General features: G+C 42.6%; 1 long non-coding RNA gene across 2 annotated transcripts; it reads left to right on the forward strand.

The window, feature by feature from the left end:
* Positions 1 to 785: 785 nt before the first annotated feature.
* On the forward strand, positions 786 to 4,707 carry LOC135080434 (uncharacterized). 2 transcript variants are annotated; one of them, XR_010259013.1, is made up of 5 exons: positions 786 to 1,024; positions 1,087 to 1,207; positions 1,291 to 1,446; positions 4,233 to 4,356; positions 4,444 to 4,707. It is a non-coding gene; the product is annotated as an uncharacterized LOC135080434 (long non-coding RNA). The 2 variants fall into 2 exon arrangements; XR_010259012.1 differs by having other exon boundaries at positions 1,098 to 1,207.
* Positions 4,708 to 11,532: the final 6,825 nt, after the last annotated feature.

Genomic DNA, 11,532 nt, shown 5'->3' on the forward strand with positions numbered 1-11,532 from the left:
GGTGAAATGTAGCATCAACTGTATCTAGAAGATATAAAAGAATAGAATAGAATAGAATAGAAAAGGTTTATTGACACAGTAAAAAAGACACAATACAAAAAAAAAAACAACAAAAACACAAAATATGTAGGCTATCAAAAAACAAGTGGTGAGAAAAAACTGTGTCAATAGGCACCCGCTCAGCATTTATCGTGACATGCTCAAAAGGGCAAGTCACGAAGCTGGTCTTCCGCGGACGCCCTTGCTTATTGCGCAACCCTTGGAGAAGACACCGTCTAAAATAATGTAACCGTAAATTATAATTAGTGAAAGTTCGATGTCTCTCCAAGGGGCACGCAACGCAGGGTTGTGTGTATAATTCGGTTACAGTACGCATCAAGAATAAAAAAAAAATACAAATAACTTATCAAAACAACACAAGAGAAGAATAAAAATAAAAAAAAAAACATAACAAGAAACAACAACAACAAAACCTCGAAAATCGAATTATCGATTAATCGCACAGATGATATCGTAAGTATCGTAATAAATTAAAATTAATCGGCTTGACAACTCCAGTGTGTACTAATTATTTATTTAAGGTAATTGGCTGATTATTCCAAAGAAAGACATTCCAAGTAAATAATGCAAAATACTGTTCATCGATAAAGATCGCATTACAGCAACTTTTTAATGCCACGGTTAAATACACGATTAAATACACGACAGCGGTGGCAAAATGAAAGTTCCCAAAGCGGTGTAAAAAAAAAAAAAAAAAAAAAAACGTTAAAATAAAGAGAAAAAAACTGTCACGGAGAGAAAAAAGGTTACCCAGCAAATTAAATATTCAGAACAGCCATTAATTTTACAAATTTTCGCGAGAGACGCCATTTATGCCATGTGTTTGCCACGTAATAAAGCGAGAAAAGCTCTTTATTATTGAAATTGCGGCAGGCGACAGCAGGAAGAGAGAGAAAATGTCTCGCGTGGATCCACCCCGCTCGCTCGTACCTAGCCCGGCAAACACGCCGCACCGCACTTCCCGGTAAGCATTACCTATCTGATGGTTATTTGGTTCTACGTTCCATTCCAATTGCATAATGGAAGGATTGTTTTAGGGTGCGCCAAAAAGCCGGGGAAACCGCCAGTCGAAGCTCAACCGGACGCTAGAAATTATTTATGCTGGGACACGCCTGCCAACGCACGCGCACGTCGTGTACATCCCCCTGTAAGTGCATCTGCGCCACTCGTCTTTTGCAGTGAGATAAAGTGCTTCCTTACATGAGTTTTAAAGGTGTTTCTGACAAGCAGGGCACGCAATGGCGGGGGCAGGTCGTTCCAGCACCGCGACGCAGCGAATCTGAAGGAGCCTCGAAATGCCACAGTGCGATGTCTTGGAGTAGCAAAGATGTGGGTGCACTGCCTCCTTGGATATCCGCTGTGGACCCAATCCAGCTTTAGGAATAGGTATTTAGGTTTCTTTGTATTAATGACTCCAAACATCAAGGTGGCTAAATGAAGTCTTCTACGTGCCTCCATCTTCATCATATTTGCGGCGTTAAGATAAGGGGTGATATGAGAGCGAGGCGGAACCGAAAAACAGAACCGCACACATGCATTCTGTACTCTCTGGATAAGTCTGGATGTTCTTGACAGAAGGCACGGACCGTAAACAGAGTCGCAGTAATTAAATCTGCTGAGGACCAAGGACTCACAGAGTAGAATTCTGAGTTTCTCGCTCAGGTAGGGTCGCAACTTGTACAGGAGTTTGAGCCGATAGAGACTATTTCTTACACACTCCGCTACATAATTTTCAAATTTCAGATTACAATCCATAACAAGTCCCAGATTTCTGGCTGCGTCAACCCTTGCGATAGGTTCTCCGTCTATATTAATGTTTAGAGTTACATCTTTGAGTTTAGCAATGTTTTTGGGTGTCCCTATAACCAAGAACTGGGACTTTTTTGGGTTAATCTTTAAACAATTTGAGCTGCTCCAGTCAGAGATGCTGTTCAGGTCTTTGTTCACCTTAGCCACAGCAACGGCAAATTCAGCCGGTGCAAAAGAGAGGTACACCTGCAAGTCATCGGCATACAGATGGTGATGACAATTTGCGATAGTGTTAGTGATGTCGGCACTGTATAGGATGTACAGGATTGGTCCCAGAATGGACCCTTGAGGAACCCCGCGAGTAACCATTTGAGGTTGAGATCTCATCGAAGTGCCGTCCACCCTTCTCAACTCCACACACTGCAGTCGCTGGGTCAAATAACTGTGGAACCACTTAACTGAACCATTGTCGAGGCCATAATAGGTTAGTTTGGATAGCAGCAGAGAAATATTAATTGAGTCGAAAGCCCGAGAAAAGTCCAGTAGTGCGAGAATTGTTAGCATCCCCCGATCCTGAGCAACCAGCAAGTTATCGACCACATCCGCCAGTGCAGTTGTCGTGCCGTACCCTTTCCGAAAGCCAGACTGATAACGAGGGAGTATGTCATGTGCTTCAAGATAGTCAGTAAGTTGGTTACACACAACTCTTTCTAATATTTTTGAAAGGCACGGCAAGATGCTTATAGGTCGGAGTTCCTGAACTGTGATAGGCTGACTTGTCTTGGGTAGCGGTCTCACAACCGCAACCTTCCAATTCTTTGGAAATACGCCTTCCAATATCGATCGATTGACCATTGCAGTAATAGCCCCCAGCGAGTAGGGCAAGGTGAGCAAAATCATGTCCAGAGTAAGACCATCACTACCCTGTGCGTTTGATCTCAGACCCCTGATGGTCTTAAGGACTGAGTCCTCGTTAACTGTGTGTAGTGTGAAGGTGGCAGCGTTACTATGCCTATGATGCTCATAAAAGGTCAATTGTGATATTGTAACTCTGTTTTCACCTGGCACATTCAGGAAGTGTGTGTTGATCAGATCTGGGTCATTGAATGATGAAGGCAGGTCATCAAAGTTCTTTTTGTTTGGCAGTATAGTGCTTTTTAGGTTCCTCCAGAGCTGTTTTGAGTTGCTTAAATTATTGTTAATTTGCTTAGTAAAAAAACAGGTCTTCTCACATTCAATTGCATTCAAGACTAGGTACTTCATAGTTTTGTAACTGTTTTTGAGGTCTGAGGTTTTCTGCTGCTGGAACTTTTTGTGATAGTCATCTCTAACACGAATCATTTCCTTGATGGTATCAGTGATCCAAGGATGCGGGGGATGCTTGAATCTACGTGTTTTTATTGGAGCATGTAAGTCCATCAATCCCATGACACATTGTGTGAAGGCCTCCACGAGCTGGTCTACGTGGTCGAGACAGTTAAGTCTGAGACCACTCCAATCGACGGTGCTTAGGTCCCGTTCCAGTTGTTCCAGGACTATGTCCTTGAGAGGCCGGTATGTCACCCATCGGGGACTGATTTTCTCGGCTTTAATCCTGAACTCTGCCGACAGCATGGCGTGCCCTCCCAAATCCGGAGAATGCCTAACTGATACCCGGAGTGCTCGCAAATCTGTGCAAATCACATCAATTAGAGTCTCGCTATGGTCCGTGAAGTGAGTTGGCTCAGTCACTAATTGCTTGAGGTTTTGACTGTGTAAGCATTGCACAAGCTCCCTGCATCTCCCACTGCTCTCATCAAGCAGATCTATATTAAAGTCTCCAGTCAAAATTAGTCCATCCGCCCAAGTGAATGAGGCAATAGACTCAGATACCGCATTAAGAAACAACTCAGGATCCTGCCAAGGTGGCCTGTAAGCTGTGCCGACTACTATGACCTGATTGAGAATGCGTGTAGAAATCCACATCTGCTCTACCGATTCCGTAGTGCTGGGATGAGAACAAGATCTCACATTTATACCTCTCCGTATGTAGAAACCTACCCCACCCCCTCGGCCTCTCCTAATGTGGCATGGCCTCGGGGTATGTCTCAGTCGGTAATCAGTTAGCTTAGGAGCCCTGTCTCCCTCCCCAGCCCTCAGCCAGGTCTCGTTTACAGCCATTATATCCGGAGCCAAGTCATTCATTGCTACTATAAATTCCTCCTGTTTAGTACAGAGAGACCCCGCATTGAAAAAACCGACTAATAAATTCTTTAACCCCAGGCCTGTGATGTTTGTACATTATATAAACAACATTGAATTGCCTTAATGAGATGGTCTTTATGTGTAAATACACTACTCAAATAAATAAAAAAAAATAATTTGAAAAAGTTAATATTTAGAATAGAGATGTAGTCTTTAAAATTATGTTTCTCTTTTCTCAGCAATATCCTACACTGGAACAACCTGTGATAGTGTGAAATTGTATCACCGCTGGAAATTATCAGTACCGAACCAACAACAACGAGACAAAAAAGCAATAAATGAAGCATATAAAACAAATTTTGGGTAAGCCAGTTGTTAGCAAAAGATGATTTGATACTATTGGTTTTACAAAGAATGTGTGACTTAGTAAATATTTTTATTATTTTACAGTCAACCGCCAGTCATTGCGCCGGGGAGCCGAACACCCTCACAACGTCCTCCATAGAGCGCAGCTGGAACACCTGCGCGCCGTCGCCTCTACGAGCGAAAACGCGGCCCCTCCTGGTCCAAGTGTACTTCCACTGGAGACGACGGCACTCCTCCCGAACCCGGTGAAAGAGCTGGCGATTCAGCCGGGTCAGGCGCTCATTGATGAAAACTCTCGCTCCACCCTCGCCGGTGACACCGCGGCGCACACGCGCGGCCTGCAGCAGCTCGTCGCGCAGGCGGCGCCGCGCCAGCCGCACCACCAGGCGGCGCGCGCGCCCGCCCGCCTCGGCCGGCGGCGCGCCCACGCGCTCCGCGAACACCACGTCCCGCTCGTCCAGCGCCACGCCCAGCCAGCCGGCGAGCACCGCGACGCCGTGCACGGCGCTCTCCCCCTTCTCCTCCGGGAGCTGGCCTATCTCGAGGTCGGCGAGCAGGGCCTCCTGGTCCCGCTCGTTGAGCTCGAGCCTGAGCTCGGCCACGGTGCGCTCCAGCTGCGCGCTCGCCCCCGGCCCGGGCGCCGCCCCGGCCTCCAGCCGCTGCTCGAGCGCGTCCATCCGCGCCGTCCCGGCCGTGGCGCCGCTCTGCACGGCGAGGTTGATCGCGTGCAAGCGCTGCTCGACGGCTCCGACCCTGTCCTCGCAGCGGGTCACCCGGCCCGTCAGCTTCCGCACCTCGTCGCACACGGCATCGGTCCGGGCGCACACAGCCCTCAGCTCCTCACGCACCTCCTCGCGGAGCTGCCTCATCTCCTCCCGCACCTCCTCTCGGAACTGCCTCAACTCGAGGACCAGCGCGTGGAAGTCCGGCAACTCCACGGTCAAGTTGTGCGCGGTGTCGTCCAGCGGCGGCCGCTCCAGCATGGACACGTCCAGATTGACGGGGCTCACTGCGGAAGCGCCCCTCCTCACGGTGACGGCGTCGACGGCGGCCCGGACCGGCGTGTTCGAGTTGTCACGCTTGGGCTGCGCGCTCACACAGGTGACGCACCGCCACCTGTCCCGGTGCTCGCCGATAAGTGTGCTGTGGTACCGCTGCTCTGTGACCCCGGCACATTCCAGATCATAGTGCAGCCCACACGCGCGGCACGTCAGCACCCTCCGCTTATCTTCGATCCTCTTCAAGCAACCCCCGCAAGTTTTGTTCTTAGGCGACATATTTAGCGAGTGAAATGAATAGTGTGAAAAAGTGACAATAAAGCTTGAGGTAGTGCACTGTGTTTGAACTGAGTTTTTGTTTATTATGAGTTCACCAAGAGCGTCACAAACAACACAGGATGAAGATCAGGGTCGAGAGACCTTTTTCAGTAAGTTTTCAGAACGAAATAATAATTTTAACACTATTTACGAATAATTTACTTAGGAGATGTTAAAAAAGCGTACTGTCACAACAACTTCCCAAAGTACCCCCTTCCTAAATATAAGGGTTTGCCACACGGAATGTGTTCTGCGGCCAACGGTCAGGTCAAAGTGAACGCATCTTGTATCATGTATGAACAACATTGTCGGTCTCTATAATATTGATGTGATCTGTGTGATGAGTTTACGTTAGGTGTGCTCGCTAGCGAGTAGGTAAAAAAAATCTACAAAGATTTTAGTTATTGAAAGTAGCCGCTAGAGGCGCTGTACAATCTGTCATATATTTAATGTCATTTTTTACGTACTCGCTAGCGAGGACACCTAGCGTAAACTCCTGGTAAGCACACTGACCATGCCTTATTACGACCAAACTGTCAAATTGTATTGCCGGACCACTTTCCGTTGCCCTGACCAACAATGTTGTCCAACTGCATTCACTTTGACTTGACCGCTGCCTGAACGCAGTGTGGCAAATCCATTACGAATCAATCACAAGCTGCATCAGACGGAGCAGCCATTACTATACAACAAATACCCGGTCCGGCAGTGCGTCATGTTAATAGCCCTTACGTCGGTGCCTCCAGCGGCCAGCGCCGTAACTCAAGTTAACTGAGCGCGTCTTTTGAACCGCAACTCGAAATGGCAGTGATTGGTGATTTATTGATCGGAATTTTTTAATCTGGATTCGCTTTGCGATATTTTTAACGCAGTAGCACAACGTTGTTGTACGGATGACTATACATACATCAAGCTAAATACAATTGCGCCTTACTTCGCTTTAATACAGGCTATTTTGAAACAAAAATTTATTTTCTAGCGCTGTCGACTATATTCGTGTCCTACTATATTTATTTATTTATTTTAATAAATGCATACCTACCTAGCAAATGAATCCTCCCAACTTTAAAAGGTGAAATTTGTCAAGTCTCTCTCTCTCTGAGAGAGAGAGAGAGTCTTGCGCTGGTTGCTCACTCATTAAGGCCGGGTAGCAGTGAAAATGGCGAAAATGAGGTTTTCATTTTTCATTTTTGAGGTACTAAACAGTAAAATTAAAGGCTAAGATTTTTATTGGGCATAGTTGAGGATATTTTCTAGGGCTATTAACGGATGGAAACACGATTTGATGAAGTTGACTCGATAGAATAAATTCCCAAAGTTACCTCTATTCGTTTTCTATTTATGGTTTTATTTTTAAAATAAGCGATTTGAGATTCTAAATCTTTTACTAAACTAAAGTTCAGAAATAACTTGAGGGCTTTTAACGGATGAAATTTTTATATTGCGTCTTATTTAGTTACTATGTTAAAAAATGTGGAAAAAATCGTCCATGACGGCTTGGACAATCTCAATCAGTTGCGCGGTGGCGCTTACGGAGGACGGACGCGTGTCAGTTTTTTGGCCGTGACAGTTCGCGATTTGTCAATATTTTTGACAATGATGACTTTGATGAGTCACAGTATAATAATATCAGTGTTACTAGAGAAAGCTTAAATTTTTGATAATTGAGAATTATCAATTTTGTCTACCTATTGAAATTTAAATCGTTCGCATCCTTTTAAAAGAAAGACTCTACTCATGATACATAGTACATTCCTCAAATATGAGACAAAACCAATGAGTTAAAATTACATTTTAATAGTACCTACATACAACATACAATCGTCTTACACTCTTTAGAAGAGCACACTGACACAAATAAATAATAAAAAATACTGTCTAAGGTCTGTAGCTAAAGGTCTAAGCTGTAAGATAGAAGAATCTTGTGTGTTCCTTTTCTTTCTGTTCTTATCTTTGGTGTGCAATAAAGTGTATTTATTATTTATTATTATTATTAATCTTCTAGCCAAAAAGATGGCAGATGCAGCAGATGTCAACGGATTTAAAACTGGAGTTCATATGACTCCTTCTAGACTTGAGTCTCTAGAGCGTCCCTTCCTCCACCATGCGTAAGAATGTTTCAAAAATACTGTCTAAGGTCTGTAGCTAAATAAGGTCAAAGCTGCAAGATAGAAGAATCTTCTAGCCAAAAAGATGGCAGATGCAGCAGATGTCAACGGACTTAAAACTGGAGTTCATGTGACTCCTTGTAGACTTGAGTGTCTAGAGCGTCCCTTCCTCCACCATGCGTAAGAATTTTCACAAAAATACTGTCTAAGGTGTGTAGCTAAAGGTCTACGCTGCAAGATGGAAGAATCTTCTAACCAAAAAGATGGCAGATGCAGCAGATGTCAACGGATTTAAAACTGGAGTTGGTGTGACTCCTTGTAGACTTGAGTGTCTAGAGCGTCCCTTCCTCCACCATGCGTAAGAATTTTATTTAATTTTATGCTACACCTTTCTATTCGATTGTAAGAGTACTGGTTTACTCACAAATCCGTTTTATCTGATTTTCTGAAATCTTTTAATTACACTGGTGTTTATCATTCAAATCAATGACTAATGTTTGAACTAATTTGGACATATCAAGGTCTATCACTGCGTTGAGCCATTTACGAGATCTGGGACATCACAAAACATTACCCCAGCAAAATTCTAAATAACTTGAGAACCGGAACACGAACTAATTTTGCTATTCGTGGACAAATTACTACGCAACAAGAGCTACCTATCCATGTATTTGGTTCCGGGATAGAACGACTTTAAAAAAAAAAGTTGCTAGGGTAATGTTTGAAACGTTACCCCAGCAAAATCTGTGTTTTCCTAATAACTTTAAAACTATAATTTGAACGAATTTTGCTATTAGTGGACAAATTTCTGCTCACGATGGACTAATTATCTGCTATACTCTCGACTCTAAAGCACAACATTTATAAAAAATTTGCTGCGGTAATGCACTCCAGGTAACCGTGTGTGATGCTCATTGCTCATAGTGATTTTCGATACAGAGCCCCGTATACATAAATTATGGAAAGAAAACACCCAGACCAATACAAAGAAATATGTATGCAATTTTAGTATGATATTTCTATTTATTAATAAACAAAAAGACTGAACAAAATTGAAGCGTGTACTGATTAATCTAATTAACTACATGCAAAGCTTTGTGAATTGCAACAACTATAATTTATTATCCAAGCTCTAAATAATCGCTACTACGAGTAACTGATCATAAAATGTTTTTCCAATCGCTCAAGCTCCCGAGGATCTACCGATAGGTCGGGTGACGTAATCTTGAAATAATGTTAGCCGGCGCGGAACTTCCGGAAGGTCGGGTGACGCCACGCCTCTTTGAACGTGTTTACTTTGGCAGTTATATTCTATATTTATTCGATTCTAAAATATATTCCCAAAAATTTTGAAAGTTGTTTTAATTTGTATCACTTGGATATGATTTGTATTAGAAAGTGCTGTGAGTGTGACGCTTGAACGGAAGGAAGTCAACCTAACCTAACCAACTGCGTATTTCTAAACTGCGTATTTCTATACTGTGTAGCCGCGAGAGCTCTTTGGCGCGCTGTCTTCGGCGAAGTATTGCGCGCGCAGATTTTGACAGCGCGAAATACCTACTTTAGCTGAAATACCAAGCCTTAATTAACTGAGTACTTAACCAAAAACTTAATACGTTTAAGTATTTTGTTGAAGATTTAGTTGACTAATTTATTTAACTACTTTTTAGCAGAGACCCACCACTATGCAGAACTCCAGTCCAACTTGGAATAGTAATGTGAAAACTTGACCAACATACACATTTTTTATCACCTAACCGTACTTTTCTCATTAAAGAAAGTTTTCTTAATTTTGCCCAGTTAATAATCTTACAACGGTTTTATGTTTTCAGACTCGTTTTGCATAAAGCCCGGTTTTCACCAAGGCATAGCGAAGCGGAGCGGAGACGAGAGACGTGCGGCGAAGCTAGCAGGCTATTTCCACCAAAGCCTAAGAAAAAAAAACCAAAAACCCAACCTAAAAACCTAAGACACAAGCAAACAATTTTGCTTAGTTTAGGTATTAATAATTTTACCTTCGCACACTAATGCTGAGTTGCACCATCTTATTTTATCTTTGACAAACGTCAAAAATCTGCCAAACTCCATAAAAAAAGCACCGGTTATTGATGAAGTCACGGTGCAACCCAGCCTAACCTAAGTTTTATTAAGTAATAAATTTATTCTTATTTTTATGATGTTTGAACTGTGCGTACCTGGCAGCTGTAAATCTATTGCTGCCTATAAAAACTGCTCCGCTCCGCAGCCGCTGTCAAATTCTACATAAAAAATAGTTGGCCCGATACTTCTCCTCTCTTCTCCGCTCGATCCATTTCCACCAGAGCGGAGAGGAATAGAGATGTAGAAATAATGAAATCTGATTGGTTATTCAAAAGACTTCTCTGCTCCGCTCCGCCTTGGTGGAAGCCTGGCCTTAGTCAAGCTTTATCTTTGGGAACTAATTAAAACAAGCAATTAAGATCGGCTTATCTGCGTTGTAATTTCTTATGGCTCTTGTTATGATCGATTTATTCAATTTTAAAGGAAAATTAATTTTGTTTTGCTGTTTTCTTCTACGTTATAAAAGAAACTGTCAACAATCTTTATACAAAGAGAGATTTTATAAGAGGATAGTTTTGTGTACAATGAGAAAATATACACATACAGTCGAACTCCTCCTTTTTGAAGTCGGTTAAAAATAATCTTTGTGCTCAGCAAAAGAACTTCCCGTTTGGAATGTCATAATATTATATATTTTTGACGAAATTAATTTACGCTTAATTCGATTATTATTTAATTTTAATGAAAACAGAGTTATTGAACCAGCAAATTGGAATGATTTTAACTACAGCACTGTTTTAACTGGCGAGTAATTTCCCGATTTTAAATGGCCGATAATTGTTTAACTCGCGATTTCGTTAAGCTTGTTAAGTGAGAGGTTCACACATTGTTTTATACGTTACATTAACGATCTGTGGAAATTAAGGAAGGTGAAAATTTAATTTTTAAATTAACTCTGGCACATGATTATTATTTGAAAAAAACCGCCTTACTTATTTTATTTATTTATTTATTTAGGAAAACCAGGGTTTTACAGTGTCTAAATACAGGATAGGTTTGTGTCTTTATAAGGATCCAGAGTCACTTCTTCAAAAAATAGGTAGTTACGCTTGAGCCAACTTTTAAAGCACAAATTAAATACCCAAATCAATAAAATCAATAATCACATAATAAAGGAAACGGAGCTCTAATTCATTACACTTCGAAATCATGCTCCTTCAAACCTATCGGCACTTCGTATAACAGCGCGCACAACGGCTGGCACTGCTGGTAGAGTTTGAAGAGTCACAATTACCAACTTTTATTTCACTTCCCGCGCAAAACTAGGAGTCTCCATTGTTTTCACTTAACACGGCCTATTGATATTCCCGAAGCGAGGGCTCAGCCAACTTCGCGGCACCTGCCACATTTCACTTCGTTCCGAATCGGCCAACTTTGAACTTTGCAACTTTTAGCTGATTCACGTCGGGTTTGCGACAGTTTTCAGATATGACGCTCTTGATGTGTGGTTTGACCTTTGTTGGCTTTTCAAGAAAGAATTTCTGCACAATTTTAAGATACCTAACTTATTTCATAAAATCTAATGTCATGTCAGTTGGTGAGTGTGGACAAACGTTTCAACTAAACAAGGTCCACTGCTGGATAAAGGCTACCTACACAGCTCGCATTCAGCTGCTTTCTGCGAACTTCACCAGTGGGGACAGTCACTG

This window comes from Ostrinia nubilalis, chromosome 18 (assembly GCF_963855985.1).
Source record: "Ostrinia nubilalis chromosome 18, ilOstNubi1.1, whole genome shotgun sequence".
NCBI lineage: Eukaryota > Metazoa > Arthropoda > Insecta > Lepidoptera > Crambidae > Ostrinia > Ostrinia nubilalis.